This window comes from Rhinolophus sinicus, linkage group LG06 (assembly GCF_036562045.2).
Source record: "Rhinolophus sinicus isolate RSC01 linkage group LG06, ASM3656204v1, whole genome shotgun sequence".
Classification (NCBI taxonomy): Eukaryota; Metazoa; Chordata; class Mammalia; order Chiroptera; family Rhinolophidae; genus Rhinolophus; species Rhinolophus sinicus.
Window position 1 is genome coordinate 75,546,895 of NC_133756.1, and position 14,525 is coordinate 75,561,419.

The window sequence follows — 14,525 nt, forward strand, 5'->3', positions numbered from 1 at the left end:
GAACTAGAAGCCATTTTGGCTTCTGGGGAGAAGTTACTTTGGTAATGGGAATTAAAGTAAGATACGGTAACTGACTCTAAAGAAGACTTAATATTAAAGTTGAAATAAATTGTCTCATTTTGCATTCTTTCATTTTATCAAAAAAGCTGAGAAGCTGAATTTAACCTGGATCAAAGCCATAAAATATAGACGAGTCATTTCTCTAAGAAAATTTATTTGTATCTCTAGAGCAGAAATAGGGAAATGCTGGAAGTTTGTACAAACCATACTTTCATGAAATAGATCCTCATACCACATTCTTTTTAATACAGGCTTGTTGCGGCAACATTATTCCTGGATTTGCAAAATCCAGCCAACATGAATACCACTGCGACTCTGTTTTGGCCTTCATAGGTGCTGCCTCTCTCAGACAGGCTTTCTTTTCTAAGTTCAGGCTTGTTAAAGACGCGTCTCTTGGCAGCCTTCTTGCCCTCAGTCAGCATCAGGATGCATCCTGCCACTGTCAGGGCGATCACCACATAGCTGAGCTTCATGCACATCTCGGCAGCATCGAGCTCTCAAAGGACAGTCTCCCGGATTTCATCTTCCTTTTTGAAGCAACCTGACCATATCAGGATCTTCCTCTCCCAATCTGTAGGTTTGTGTAATGGTACTCTGTGGCTGTAGTCTGAGATGGCGCTTTTGAACTTTACTGTGGTTTGGTGCAAAATCAATTTATCCTCTTCAAATCAGAATTTCTGGTAAGCCTTAGAGATGAGGAGCATCTCTTTTGCATAACCTAAACCAATTTCCTGTCACCAGGCGCAGGCCGCAGAGGCTTCTCGTGGCTGCCTCAGGGGCGGCAGTGGCGCAGGGGCACTCAATGTCACCCAATGCCTTGTCCATTTACATTTTCTGTGATTACAGCTATATTAGGATTTTTTTTCCACCGCCATATTTTGTGCCCTCAATTTATTCTGCTTTTATTATTTATTGTTTTCCATTCAATCTTATTTTGTTTAGGATGGTTGCATTTTTCTCACTTCATTCTACTAATTTGACCTTTAATTTCCATTAGTTTAATACTTACCTTAGAAACATGAATAGACATATTTCATTTAAAAAGCTAATGTCGATTATTAACTTCATCGTCTTCTTTGAAAAGAAATAAAAATTGGCTGTTTTAATTTAGATTATACTCTCTATTTCATATGCTATTTTTGTCCAGCATTTTAGTTTAACTGCTTTCTAACCCTATGAATCAGATTGTATTGTTATTGTTTTATATGGTCATGCTTTGTTCAGCTTCATCCATGTTTACCATTTTCCTTCCTCCCCACTTCCTAATGTATTTCAGATCTTTCTTCCTTCTGGAATCATTGCCCTTCTAAAACAAATACAACTTCTAGAAATCCCTTTAATCATGTCTGTTCATAGCAAACTGTATTTTTTGATTTTATGAACTGTCTTTATTTAACTTTAATAATTAAAAGAAAGGTCTTGATTTAGGGTTATCTTTTTGCAACACATTGATGGTACTATTCCACTGTTTTCTGATTTTCATTGTTGCTATTGAGAAATCAGTTGTCAGTGAAGTTGTTGTTTCTTTATGGGTGATGTCTCTATTCTTTCCATTTCTCTTTTGTGTCAAGCAGTTTCACTGTGCTATGTGGGGGTGTAGGTTTTCTTTCATTTATCCTGCTTGAGATATGTCGTTTTTATTAAATCTGAGTACTAATATCTTTCATAAATTCTGAGAAATTCCCAGCTATTGTATTTTTTGTGATATGTCACTCACTGCTTCATTTTCTCATTCTAGAAACCCAATTAAAAATGTATTAGGTCATTTTACTTAATTCTTTATGCCTCTTAGTCTATCTTCTATCCTTGCCATTTCATTCCTTATTTGTTCAGATCTATCTTTGAGTTCACTAATCCTCTCTTTATCTGTGTCTAATATACTGTTTAACCTATTCACTGAGTTATTTTTCAAATCCATCTGGTTCCTTTTGAATGTCTCTTGTATGTTGCTCAATGTTTGATTCAATTTTCATTTCTTTAAACATTTTATACATCATTATATTGTGTTATGTATCTCATAATGACAATATTTGAAGCTCATGAGGGTAAAATATATTGCTTGGTATTTCTGCTTATGAAGATCTGACAATTAAGTTTGCAAACGTGTTGCAATGATGTTGCTAACCTTTTTATGACATTAGAGGGATTATTCATTATGAATTTGTACCAACTGGACAGTTAACCAAGTTTACTGTTTGGAAGTGCTGAAAAGGCTGCATGAAAAAGTTAGACGAAAACGACCTAAACTTTTCACCAGCAATTCATGGCTCTTGCATCACGACAATGCACCAGCTCACACGGCACTGTCTGTGAGGGAGTTTTAGCCAGTAAACGTATAACTGCATTGGACCACCCTCCCTACTCACCTGATCTGGCCCCCAGTGACTTCTTTCTTTACCCAAATAATAAAGAGATATTGAAAGGAAGGCATTTTGATGACATTCAGGACATCAAGGGTAATATAACAGCTTTGATGGCCATTCCAGAAAAAGAGTTCCAAAATTGCTTTGAAGGGTGGACTAGGCACTGGCTTTGGTGCATAGTTTCCCAAGGTAGGAGTACTTCGAAGGTGACCGTAGTGATATTCAGCAATGAGGTATATAACACGTCTTCTAGGATGAGTTTGCGAACTTAATTGTCAAACCTCGTAGTCTCAATCATGGTGTTTCCTCATGTGTTTGGTAATTTGGGGGGCTTATATTAGGCTGATATTAATCAAGGGGAATCCTCACAGCCATGAGATGAGGTTTTTCTCCAGAGCAAATTTATGTTTGCTTTTTCCTATATTAAGGGTTGTGTTCATTTGGGACCATTTAATCTCTTTATATTTCCTCTTACTCTGTAGATGTGGATAGAATAAATTCCCTTCTAAGATCCTATGATACAGGAGAGATATGGTTTTTACCCAGAATTGAGATGCAGATAGACAGGTTAGCTTCCTGTCTCTAAGGACAGATGTAGTTTTCTATCCATCTTCTCACAGAGATGGCCCCTTTATACAAGGTCTCAATTCGGTTGCCTACATTGCACAGACCCAACATCTGCTCTCTTGCTTCTTTCTGCTAGAGAATTGGTATCAGCATTTGACCCTGAGGCAGCCTACGTTTCCACATTTGCTTAGTATTCTGCTTAGTTAGTTTTTTGTTGTTGTGGGGCAAGATTGGTGGGTGGGTTGGGGAGAGAAAGTTTGGGATATACTTGGACATTTTCCTTAGTTTCTTATAATCTCAGCAATGCATTTATAACTGTTTGTTGCAATTTACCGTATTTTGCCCATGTATAATGCACACCCATGTTTTTGGCTCAAATTTTCAGGGAAAAAATCTTTTGTTTTAATTTTTTAATTCAAATTTTTAAGGAATTTTAGCATTTCTTTTTTAACATATTATAGTCCAAGAAATTTTATGTACCAGTAACAAATTTACAATATTTACACATCATAGAAGGCCAAGAACTCTTTGTCGTTGAAAGTTCATTGTAAGTTCAACAAAACTGATTATCGTATTTCAGGGTATTATTTTGCATATTTTGGATATTGTTATTGATTTCTAGAGTTACACTTTTAACTCATAAGCATAAATAAAAGAATTTTAAAATTTTACATAGATATGGAATTAGTACTAGCCATGTATAATGTGCATCCATACTTTTCGCTCACAAATTTCGGCAGAAAAATGAGGATTACACATGGCAAAATACGGTATCTTGCCTCTAGAAATTTTGCTGCAGGAGGGCTTTTCAGAAATATCATCTACCACAGAGCAGGGAATGAAAATTTCAGTGGGGTTTTCAACCTCAACCAGACACTTTACAAAAGAGTCCTTGACCCTCAAAATGTTAGGCCCTTGTTGAGTAGGGGGCAACTCCGATTTAATTAAGAAAAGTACTTTTCCTTTTTATGTATTTCCTTTGAATACATCCTGGTAAGCGGTGTTGTCTGGTGAGAGGTCTAGCTGTTTTTATAGCTCTTGTTATCTGTTGCTAGAAAGCTCTCAGCAGTCTGAGTCAGTTAATAGTGTCACAGGCAAAAAGCTCTTGTGCTGGTCCAATACAAGCGATCTTGGGCCCTCTAGTCTTGTCTGCAGTAATGCTTTCCTATAAGGGCAAAACAAAATAACTGAGCACACATCTGACAGACAGAGGTCTGCCTGGGATTGTCCAGGCTATCCCACGGTTCCTACCTCATCCCCACCAGTGAACTGCTCATGTGCCGTCTCTGTCCTACACCCCCATCTTGCCACTGTTTTCTGGGGCTCATGTCCCCCCTCTTGAGAACTGTGCCTATTTCACTTTCTCACACTCTTGAGCTGCCAAAAATGACTCCAAAATTCCTGACATCTTTCTTACATTGAGCAACATAAGTCTCTTTTCTCTCTTTTATTTTTCCTACCAACCTTCACCCCAACTAGCCTGGGGGACCTAACCGCATAACCAGAGAGAATTTTCTGAACCAAAAAGGACCTGTGCTTTTAAGAAAATTGGTGCCAATGACTTAAAACAGATGTGGCTGCTGTCATTTCTTTTCTTTTCTGTTTTTTCCTTTTATAGCAATCCCCACTGCCCTGCTGATGCTGAATATATTTTCATTTTAAGTTTTTCAGCAATGAGATTTTTAAAGTCAGCAGTCAATGTAATAGGGTGCTAAGTGCTATGGGAGCTAATGCAATATAATACGGTCCCAGCATTCGAAGTGCTAACAATTTTGCTTAGAAGGCACAATTAACATCTTTGACATATTCAAGGCTAAGTTTTCTCAGGGAAATCGGACTTCAGAAACCTGGGAGGGCAGCAACGAGTCTTTCCTTGAATGTGCCAGTCCTCTCAGCTCCACTCAGGAAGGGGTGGCATCCCCTGGCTGGCTAGAGAATCCACCTCTCTGACATTTAGAGTTGGTGGCTTCAGAGACAATGCAGTGTAGCCTATGTTTCCTTCCTCAATGGGTTCTAAGGTCCAGCAACCCCACAAGGATACAGCATGAGGCTCTAAATGCTGGGGCTGCTCCCTCTCCACCTGTCACACTCATTGGGGCTGCAGGCTGCTGAGCACAAGGGAAGACAGTGAGTTCATGTTGCCTAAAGACATCCCTGGTTATCAGAAAAAGAAGAAGATGGCTGTCCAGGGAATTTCTCCTGCATTTCCTGTCCCTGGCTGTCCTCCCCAAACAACAATCCCTCATCAAGAGCCAGGGTCCGGTTTCTGAAAGCACAGGAGCAGAGGACAAACCAGGGAGCGGCAATAAGGTCTAGTCTTTCAGATGTCCACATCTTCCTTTTTCCTGGTGCTCACAGGGATGCTGAAGTCTTGCTGAGAGCCCAACTACTGCCCGAGATCCAGGCCTGGGCCGGGGCTGCGTGCAAGAAGGGTACAGAACTCACTTCTCCAAAAAATACTAAGGGAGCCCTTCCTGAAATGGGCACTACCCCACACTGACACAACTTGGACAAGATCGGTCTTTCCCTCCGTTTACAGAGCCAACAGTCTAATGAGGGAGACAGACTTTAATCAGATAGTCATAGTGCTTGAAATGTATACAAGAATATCTTCATGTGTTTCTTGTATAAATAAAATGCCACAGAGATGTTTTTAAAGCCAGGAGAAATACAGAGCACAGGACAAGGCATCTAACTCCATCTGAGAAGCTGTGGATGGCTGCTTTCATCTTGAGTCAGGGAGGTGACATGTAAAGGGTGATGAAATGGGGTGAGTGTTCCTGCTGGAGGGAGCAGCCTAGAGGAGGCATTGCACCAGGACAGATGTGGGTCCTTGGCAGGAATGGGAAGAAGTCAGATATGGCTGGGATGGAGACACACAGCAGCCAGAGCCTGGATAGGAGGCAGGGTCACATGCTGCACCTCAGACCTCCTCAAGGATTCTGGACGTGTCCTGATAGCACGAGAAGGCTTTAAAGAATCAATAAGCCTCAAGACTGCAATGAGATTGTGTGTGTGTGGGGGGGGGGGGACGAGGGGGTGCATGCGTGTGTGTGTGCTTAAAGATTGCTCTAAGCATTTTGCAGAAAATGGGTTGTGAGGGGTGAAAGTGCATGAGGGAAAATTATTTAGGACGTTGCTGCAATAATCCAGGCAAGAAAAGGTGGTCTCTTGGACTAGCATGGTAGAATTGTAGATGGAAATAGTGGGTGAGTTAAACATAGGTAGGAGGTATTAGACTGAGCAAGATGTGAAGCTTGGTTAGATGTGAGTCACGGTGAGTCCCAGGTTTTGGGCCTGAGCATTGGATGAATGTTCCTGCCACTTACTGACATTAGGAATGTTGATGGAGGTGTGGGAAAGAGAAGGGTGCACTCAATTGATCCCTTGTTGATTTTGAGGTGCCTGGAAGACAGTTGAATAAAATTCTCCTGGGATCATAAATTTTGAGGGATTCCAGAGTCGGAATATGATTGAGAAACAGCAACCCAGGGCACATCCAGGAAATACTGCCACAAAAGAAAGCAGGCAAAGTGACACTACAAAAGAGATGGCAGGCCTGGGACCCATATTGGTAACACTGAGGCCGGACAGAGTGAGCCAGCACCTCCTTGCTTGCCTGGGCCCTGCTCCTGGGTGAGGTGGGAAACATGGCAACTACGCAGATGGAACGAAGAGTTTGATGAGCAGTCATGAATGCAAGAACTGTATGGAGGCACCGAGGATGGCGACATCCAGGAGAAGCCCAGCAGAGAAACCAGTCTTTGGGCAGCAGCCGGCTGACACCCTGGACAAGAAGGCTTGGCTCCCAAGGTCACTGAGGATTTCTTCACTAAATATCAGGCTAATTATTATGGCTTCTCAATGATGGCACGTCTGACTCTACTGCAAACATACAAGATGGTACTAGCAATGTTGAGAAACCTCTACAAAGAAAAAAAGAAAAAGCCCAAACCCTCAGGTCTCAAGAAGAGGGGGGAAAAAAAGAAAGGCTTCATGTTGAAGACAGAAATACAAATGCCTATGTCACTGGTTTGCCTCCAGACATAGTGGAGGCATTTATACACACTCTATCTAATTTGGAGTGATTATGAGAGATCTTCAGACAGAATTTAAGATGAAGCTTTAAAAGATAACCAAGGAAATCTTAAAGGAGATGGGCTTTGCAGTTATTTGAAGAGGGAATCTGGGTTTCACATTAATACTTTTGGATGAAGATGAAATTAGAAGCTAGAAGTTAAATGTTGAAGTAGCCAAGTTTCCCCTGAAGGGGAATCTGAGGCTTCAGAAAAGTAGTGCAAGCATCACAGGAGGTAGCTTTCTCTGCAAAACAAGCAGCTGGACTAGTGGATCGTCCAGAGTGCACCATGAACGAGTTGTCATCATCAAGATGCTTTATCCTACAGATTTGGAGGATGGCCCATTAGTGCTGAATAAGGTCAGAGACAACCTTTAAGGAGAATTTTCAACATTTAGGCAAAAGAGGAAGCCACTTCTCTTTGACAGACACCCAGATGGTGTAACGTCTGTGTCTTTGAGGAATGCAGAGGAAGTTGATCATTATATTCAAATCCTCAATGAAAGTGGTTTGGTGGCCATCAAATCTCTGTGTAAGCATGGGGTGGGATTATAGATGACTAGACTGAGGAGACCCCATGAGAAAGGGAGGAAAGGCTGGGAGAACAGGAGGCTTTTTTCAATATCCCGAGGCCAACAGAGGTGATATGGGTTCAAATTTTGTGTTTGCTTTAAAGAGCAGGGTCTTCTCAAGTAAGGCATTTCCAGAGCACCCTTGCATATCCAGAATGAATGTTTGAGAAGATGCAACTAGTATGGCATTTAAAGAAACTATACCTGAAGCAGAAGCAAAGAACGTTCCCACAAATGAGATCAGTGTTAGTAAGGAACAGTCTGACAAACATGATCGTCGAAGAAGCCAAAGTATAGAACCAGATAGCCAAGAAAGACAACATGAAAACAGATGAAATTGTGAAAATTTTTTGTGAAAGTGGATCACACTGAATCCTATAAATGTTTGATTAAATCTTTTTTTGCCTCCCAAGTTGAGATTGTTGCAGTAATTACACACTCTTCAAGCACCCTTAGGCTGCAGTTTTATTTCTTCTTTTGTGTAGGGAAGTGCCTTTTAATCCTATTTATTGCACTCTTTTCACCCAATAGTTGAGTTAGATATGCAATGCATAAATTCCTCCTGAATTTTTTTTTTTTTTTTACAGGACTTTATTGGTGAACATTGTGTACTTCCAGGCCTTTTTTCCAAGTCAAGTTGTTGTCCTTTCAATCTCAGTTGTGGAGGGTGCTGTTCAGCTTCAAGTTGTTGTTCTTTCAGTCTTAGTTGTGGAGGGCGCAGCTCAGCTCCAGGTCCAGTTGCCATTGCTAGTTGCAGGGGGCACAGCCCACCATCCCTTGCGGGAGTCGAACCAGCAACCTTGTGGTTGAGAGGATGCACTCCAACCAACTGAGCCATCCGGGAGCTCAGCGGCAGCTCAGCTCATGGTGCTGTGTTCAATTTTAGTTGCAGGGGGCGCAGCCCACCATCCCTTGCGGGAGTCGAGGAATTGAACTGGCAACCTTGTGGTTGAGAGCCCCTGCTCCAACCAACTGAGCCATCCGGGAGGCAGCTCAGCTTCAGATGCCATGTTCAACCTTAGTCGCAGGGGGCAGAGCCCACTATCCCTTGCGGGACTCGAGGAGTTGAACTGGCAACCTTGTGGTTGAGAGCCCACTGGCCCATGCGGGAATCGAACCGGCAGCCTTCGGAGTTAGGAACATGGAGCTCTAACCGCCTGAGCCACTGGGCCGGGCCCCTGAATTTTTATTAATTGTTTTTGAGATGTATGGCCTGTACACATGTCCTGAAAATGTTTTAATTCCTTTGACATGGTTGCCATGTTCGTTAAATTTGTATAAGACAATAAACTACTACTAATTCTATTTTTATTTTGTAGGTGTGAGATCATGGTTTGTGTACTGAAGTTAGCATGGCTATGCTTTTCATGATAAAATGCTAAAGACTTTGAGAATGGATCTTGGATGTCTGTTTTAAGAGAATTATTTGCTCTCAATGTACATGAAAGCAGCAGCTGTAGTATTAACATTCTTGTCCACTGTATATTATCTTGGAAGGCTCTTGTTAATGTTACACTTAATGTTCTCCACAGTTAACTTTAGAGAGAATTTATGAGAAGTTAGTTTCTGATGCAGAGGTTTAAACTAGGCTGTGATTTGATCAAATGTCTTTTTAGCATTCTACCTCAAAGGGACACTATTAGAGTGCCTAAATTTATTCACTTAGTTTTCCTTGAAAAAAATACATGACATGCAATCTTTTTTCTTGAATTTCTCAGAAAGGAAATTTAAGGAAAGGAAATTAAAGGAAAAAATTAATGTCTTCACTAGCATTCTTGCAGCAACCCTATACTAACGTGAAATTGGGAGAGGGTGGGGCAGATGAGTAGAGAAATATATTCAAGCCTCAAACTTCCAAAGTACTTTTATAAATGGAAAATACTTACATTATGAAATAGCTTGATATAGTGTCTTTTTAAACATTTAAAACACTTTCGTTGATCGTGAATATCGCTGTTTGAGTTTTAAAACTTAATCTAGAATAGAGTGTATTAAAAGTAATGCTATGCTGCATTATTTAAGATTATTGGCAAATTATTTGATAGCTTGTTCTTATGACTTGTATTCTGATTACAGAGAACAATCATGAGTGTGGAATAAAGACTGGATTAAATCCTTAAAAAGAAAGAAAGAAGAAAAGATATTTGAAAAAACAGAAGGTAGGGGAGATTTTGAAGAAATGCTTCTGAGAAAGATGCTAAAGGACATGGCTCCAGAAGTCTGAAAAAACTGGTCTTAAAAGAAGAACCTCAAAAAAGATTATGATGGGAGTTCCAGTCAAGATGGGGCAGTAGGTAAATGCTGTGCTTTTCTTCTCTCACCTCAAAATCACAATGAAACTACAAAACAACCATCATTGAGAATCACCTAAAAATCTTGCTGAACCAAAGCCCTACAACTAAGGACATGCAAAAGAAGCCACCTCGAGACCTATAGGAAAGACAGAGATGCATAACAGGCTGGTCCTACACCCGCGTGTGACCGTTAAAAATCTGGAGGGATAGTTCAGTAGTGGAGGTCCTCCCCTGAAGGAACAATGGGTTCCAGCTCTTCCCCAGCCCAGGGTCCCAGTGCTGGGGAGAGAAGTCACCATAATTTCTGGTTGTGAAAACCAGCAGACATTGTGACTGAGTGAGACCAAGGGCAGTTGGAGTCTCAGGTGCTCCTTTTAAAGGGACCACTCATGGACTTACTCACTGAAAGAATCATTGGCTCTGAGCTCCAGGACTGGGGCAGCAGCTGGAGAGGAAGCAGGGATACACGGTAAGGAACTGAGTTGTCAGGCTTCTGGACAGGGGCTGGAGCGGCAGCTTTCTCCTGGATGTTGGAGTTGGCAGAAGCCATTATTTCATTGTTGACCCCTCTCCCTTCCCGGTGTGCAGACGCCAGTGGCTGCCATATCTGAATTTCCATCAAGTTGGCTAACGCAGTTCATTCGCCATGCCCTGGTGATTTGAGACCCTGCCCACCCAACTTTGGGGCACACCCAATCTGCTTCCAGTGGCTTTTTCATACAAACCGCCTGCCTTGGCTCATGCTGCAGACTTTCCTAGGGTCTCTCAAAGGTTTGTGGAATCCAGGCAAGAAGCACCTGGCTTGAGTGTGTCCTGTACCTCTGGCTGAGCAGCCCTAAGCCCAGCGCTAGGGCAGCCAGCCTTGGTTCGCAGCTTGGCCTCTCAAGGCACTTCTTAGCACAGCGTGGGCAGTGGTCATCTGCAGATTGATTTGTGGATCCTGATGGGTGGCCCTGGGTGGGGCATGGGCTGCAGCTGAACTTGACCTACAGAGAGTCAAGGTGGTCCTCGTGCTGGTGCCCTAGTGGCCAGCTTTGAAACAAGTTTGAGCATCACTTAGCCGCCTCCATGGATGACACACCCAAGGGGCGGATTGGGCAGGCACCAGAGTCCTGCTGAGGCAGATCCTGTTCTGTAGGGTCAGACTTTGCACCACAACTCCTCCAACTCCTTACAGCTAGTCCTCACAACCAATAAGCCCAAGAGTCAATCCCTCCCACTGATGTGCAGATAGCAACCAAAGCTCACCTACAAGAGGAGGGCACACACAACCGTCACATGGGATATATCTGGATTGTGCATCTCAAGTGACCAGGAAGACAGCGCCACTGAGCCTCACAGCACACCTATACATAAGGCCACTCTACTAAGACCAGGAAACATAGCAGCCCTACCTAATACTTAGAAACAAACACAGAGAGACAGCCAAAATGGGGAGACAAAGAAACATGTCCCAAATAAAAGAACAGAACAAAGGTCCAGAAAAAGAAGTAAATAAAATGGAGAAAAGCAATCTATCAGATGCAGAGTTCCAAACACTGGATATAAGGATGGTCAGTGATCTCAGGGAGAACTTCCACAGAGATAGGAAACATAAAAATGGAGATAGAAAACATAAAAAAGAATTAGTCAGAAATAAAGAATAACAGAAGTGACGGATATATTAGAGGAAATCAACAGTGGATTAGATGAAGTAGAGAATTGAATCAGCAATTTAGAAGATAAGGTAGCAGAAAACACCCAATCAGAACAGCAAACACTAAAAAGAACCCAAAAACTTGAGGATAGTTTAAGGGGCCTCTGGGACAACATCAAGTGTACCAATATTCATATTATAAGGGTACCAGAAGGAAAAGAGAGAGAGCAAGGAATTGAAAACCTATTTGAAGAACTAATGACAGAAAACTTCCCTACCCTGGAGAAGGGAATAGATATATAAGCCCAGGAAGCTCAGAGAATCCCAAGCAAGATGAACCCAAACAAGCCCACACCAAGACAGGTCATAATTAAAATGCCAAAAGTTAAAGACAAGAGAGAATCTTAAAAGCAGCAAGAGAAAATCAGTTAGTTACCTACAAGGGAGCTCCCATAAGATTCGCCGCTGATTTCTCAACAGAAACTTGGCAGGCCAGAAGGGATTCGCAGGAAATATTCCAAGTGATGAAAACCAAGGACCTATACCCAAGACTATTCTACCCAGCAAGGGCATCATTTAGAATTGAAGGACAGATAAAGAGCTTCCCAGACAAGACAAAGCTGAAGGAGTTCATCACCATCAAACCAGTGTTAAAAGGAATCTTAGAGGGACTTCTTTAAGATAAAAAGATAAAATAAAAAATAAAAAATATGAATAAAATAGCAATAACTACATATTTACCAACATAAATGGATTAAATGCTCCAATCAAAAGATGGGGGGGGCTTAATGGATAAGAAAACAAAACCTTTACATATGCTGCCTACAAGAGACTCACTTCATTTCAAAAGACACACACAGACTGAAAGTAAAGGGGTGAAGAAAGATATTTCATGAAAAGAGAAACAAAAACACAAACAAAAGCTGAAGTGGCAATACTTATACCAGATAAAATAGACTTTAAAACAAAGACTATAACAAAAAACAAAGAAGATCCTAGTAATCTCACTTCTCAGTATTTATCCAAATAAACCGAAAATCTTACTTCAAGGGGACATGCTCATTCATATGTTCATTGCAGCATTATTTACATAAGCCAAGGTACAAAGGCAACCTGGGTGTCCCCAAATGGATGAATGGATAAATAAGATGTGGTACATATATACAATGGAATATTACTCAGCCGTTAAAAAGAACAAAATCTTGCCATCTGCAACAACATGAATGGACCTAGAGGGTACTGTGCTGAGTGTTGTAAGTCAGATAATGAAAGACAAATGTCATAGGATTTCACTTATAAGTGAAATCTAAAGAACAAAATAAACAAATGAAACAGGAAGAAACTCATAGATACAGGGAACATTTTGATGGTTGTCAGATGGAAGGGGAGTTGAGGGGTGGATGAAAGGAGGAAGGGATTAAGAAGTACAAATTTATAGTCATGGGGATGTAAAGCTTAGGGAATATAATCAATAATATGGTAATAACTATGTATAGTGCCAGGTGGGTACCAGTCAGGGGGATCACTTCCTAAATTATAGAAATGTCTAAGCACTATGCTGTACACCTGCAACTAATATAATATTGAATGTCAACTCTAATTGAAAAATTAAAAATGGATATAATAGATAAAAAAGAATAAGAGGTTCAACGTTCCATATATAAAACAATAACTCATGGGGATGTAATGTACAGCATGGGGAATATAGTCAATAATATTGTGATAGCGTGGTGCAATGTCAAATGGTTGCTTGACTTACCATGGTGATCACTTCTTTAACATAGGGAATATAATCAATGTGGTAATAACGCTATATAGTGCCAGGTGGGTACTAATGAATAACTGTGATGTACACCTGAAACTAATATAATATTGTATGTTAGCTATATACAACAAAACTCTTTTTTTAAAAAAAATTTATGATGATAATGGCTTTGCAAAAGTTCTGAAGGTGGCCCTGAAAAGGAATCTGAAGAGGCCGATGGCCCCAAAAAGGGTCTGAGGAAGATGTCTTGGAAAGAGAATCTGAAGATTGCTCTGAGAAAGTTTGAAGATGGCTCCAAAAAATAATTAGAAGAAAATGGTGTTGAAGAAGAGTTAGGAGACAATGACCTTGAAAATTAGAATTTGAAGATGATGGCTCTGAGAGTGATGAGGAAGGCTCTGAGTGTGTGAAGATTCAGATGAGAAAGAAGATGCATATGGAGAAGAACCGATGGAAAAGAGCAAGAAAATGCACATGGAGAAGGGTGTGCCAATGCTGAGGAAGGAGGAAGACGTTGCAGGTGAAAATCTGTTTGAAGATAAGATTCCAACAAGACGGTGTTTGATGAGGAAGATCCAGTGAGAAGTGTGTGCCACAGGCGTGACGGGGTCTGTGGGGGTGCTGGGAACAGGGAGGAAGGGCCCCTGCCCACAGGCAGTGGCTCTGTCCTCAGCAGTGAGGATGAGGAGATTTAATCTCTTAAACTTGCGTGAGGGAGATACCTCTGTCTACACGTGCCTATGCTGGGGGGGATTAATTATTAGTAGTGCTACATGAACATATGCATAGTGATAGGACGCCTTCAGACTGTCTGGAAATTTTCATTGTAATATTTAATTTAAATATAGTGTAAATGGCTGTTCAATTAAAACTTCATAGTCATAATGCAAGTTAAAAAAATTGGAAGAAATAAGTCCAAATATAGCAGTAAAACACTAGCTATGAACAGATTAAACTTTCCTATGAAGAAACACCAACTCTCAAGTTATGAATTACAACAAAACACAAAACTAACAAATGCAGCTTCATGTGAAGAGAACTATCTGAAAGCAACCAATGAAGACTCAACATAAGGAGATGGAAAGATATTAGAAAAGAAAGCCTGAGTGAATAATATTAGTCAGAACAGAATTCAGTACAACCAGCTTGCCCCGACCAGCGGGGCATTCAACAGGGACCGAAGGGAGACA

At 41.1% G+C, this 14,525-nt stretch overlaps 2 pseudogenes; one reads left to right on the forward strand and one right to left on the reverse strand.

Moving 5' to 3' along the window:
- Positions 1-235: 235 nt before the first annotated feature.
- Positions 236-3,621, reverse strand: LOC141572414 (protein FAM162A pseudogene; annotated as a pseudogene).
- Positions 3,622-5,755: 2,134 nt separating this feature from the next.
- On the forward strand, positions 5,756-7,807 carry LOC109458575 (17S U2 SnRNP complex component HTATSF1; annotated as a pseudogene).
- The last annotated feature ends 6,718 nt before the right edge of the window (positions 7,808-14,525 follow it).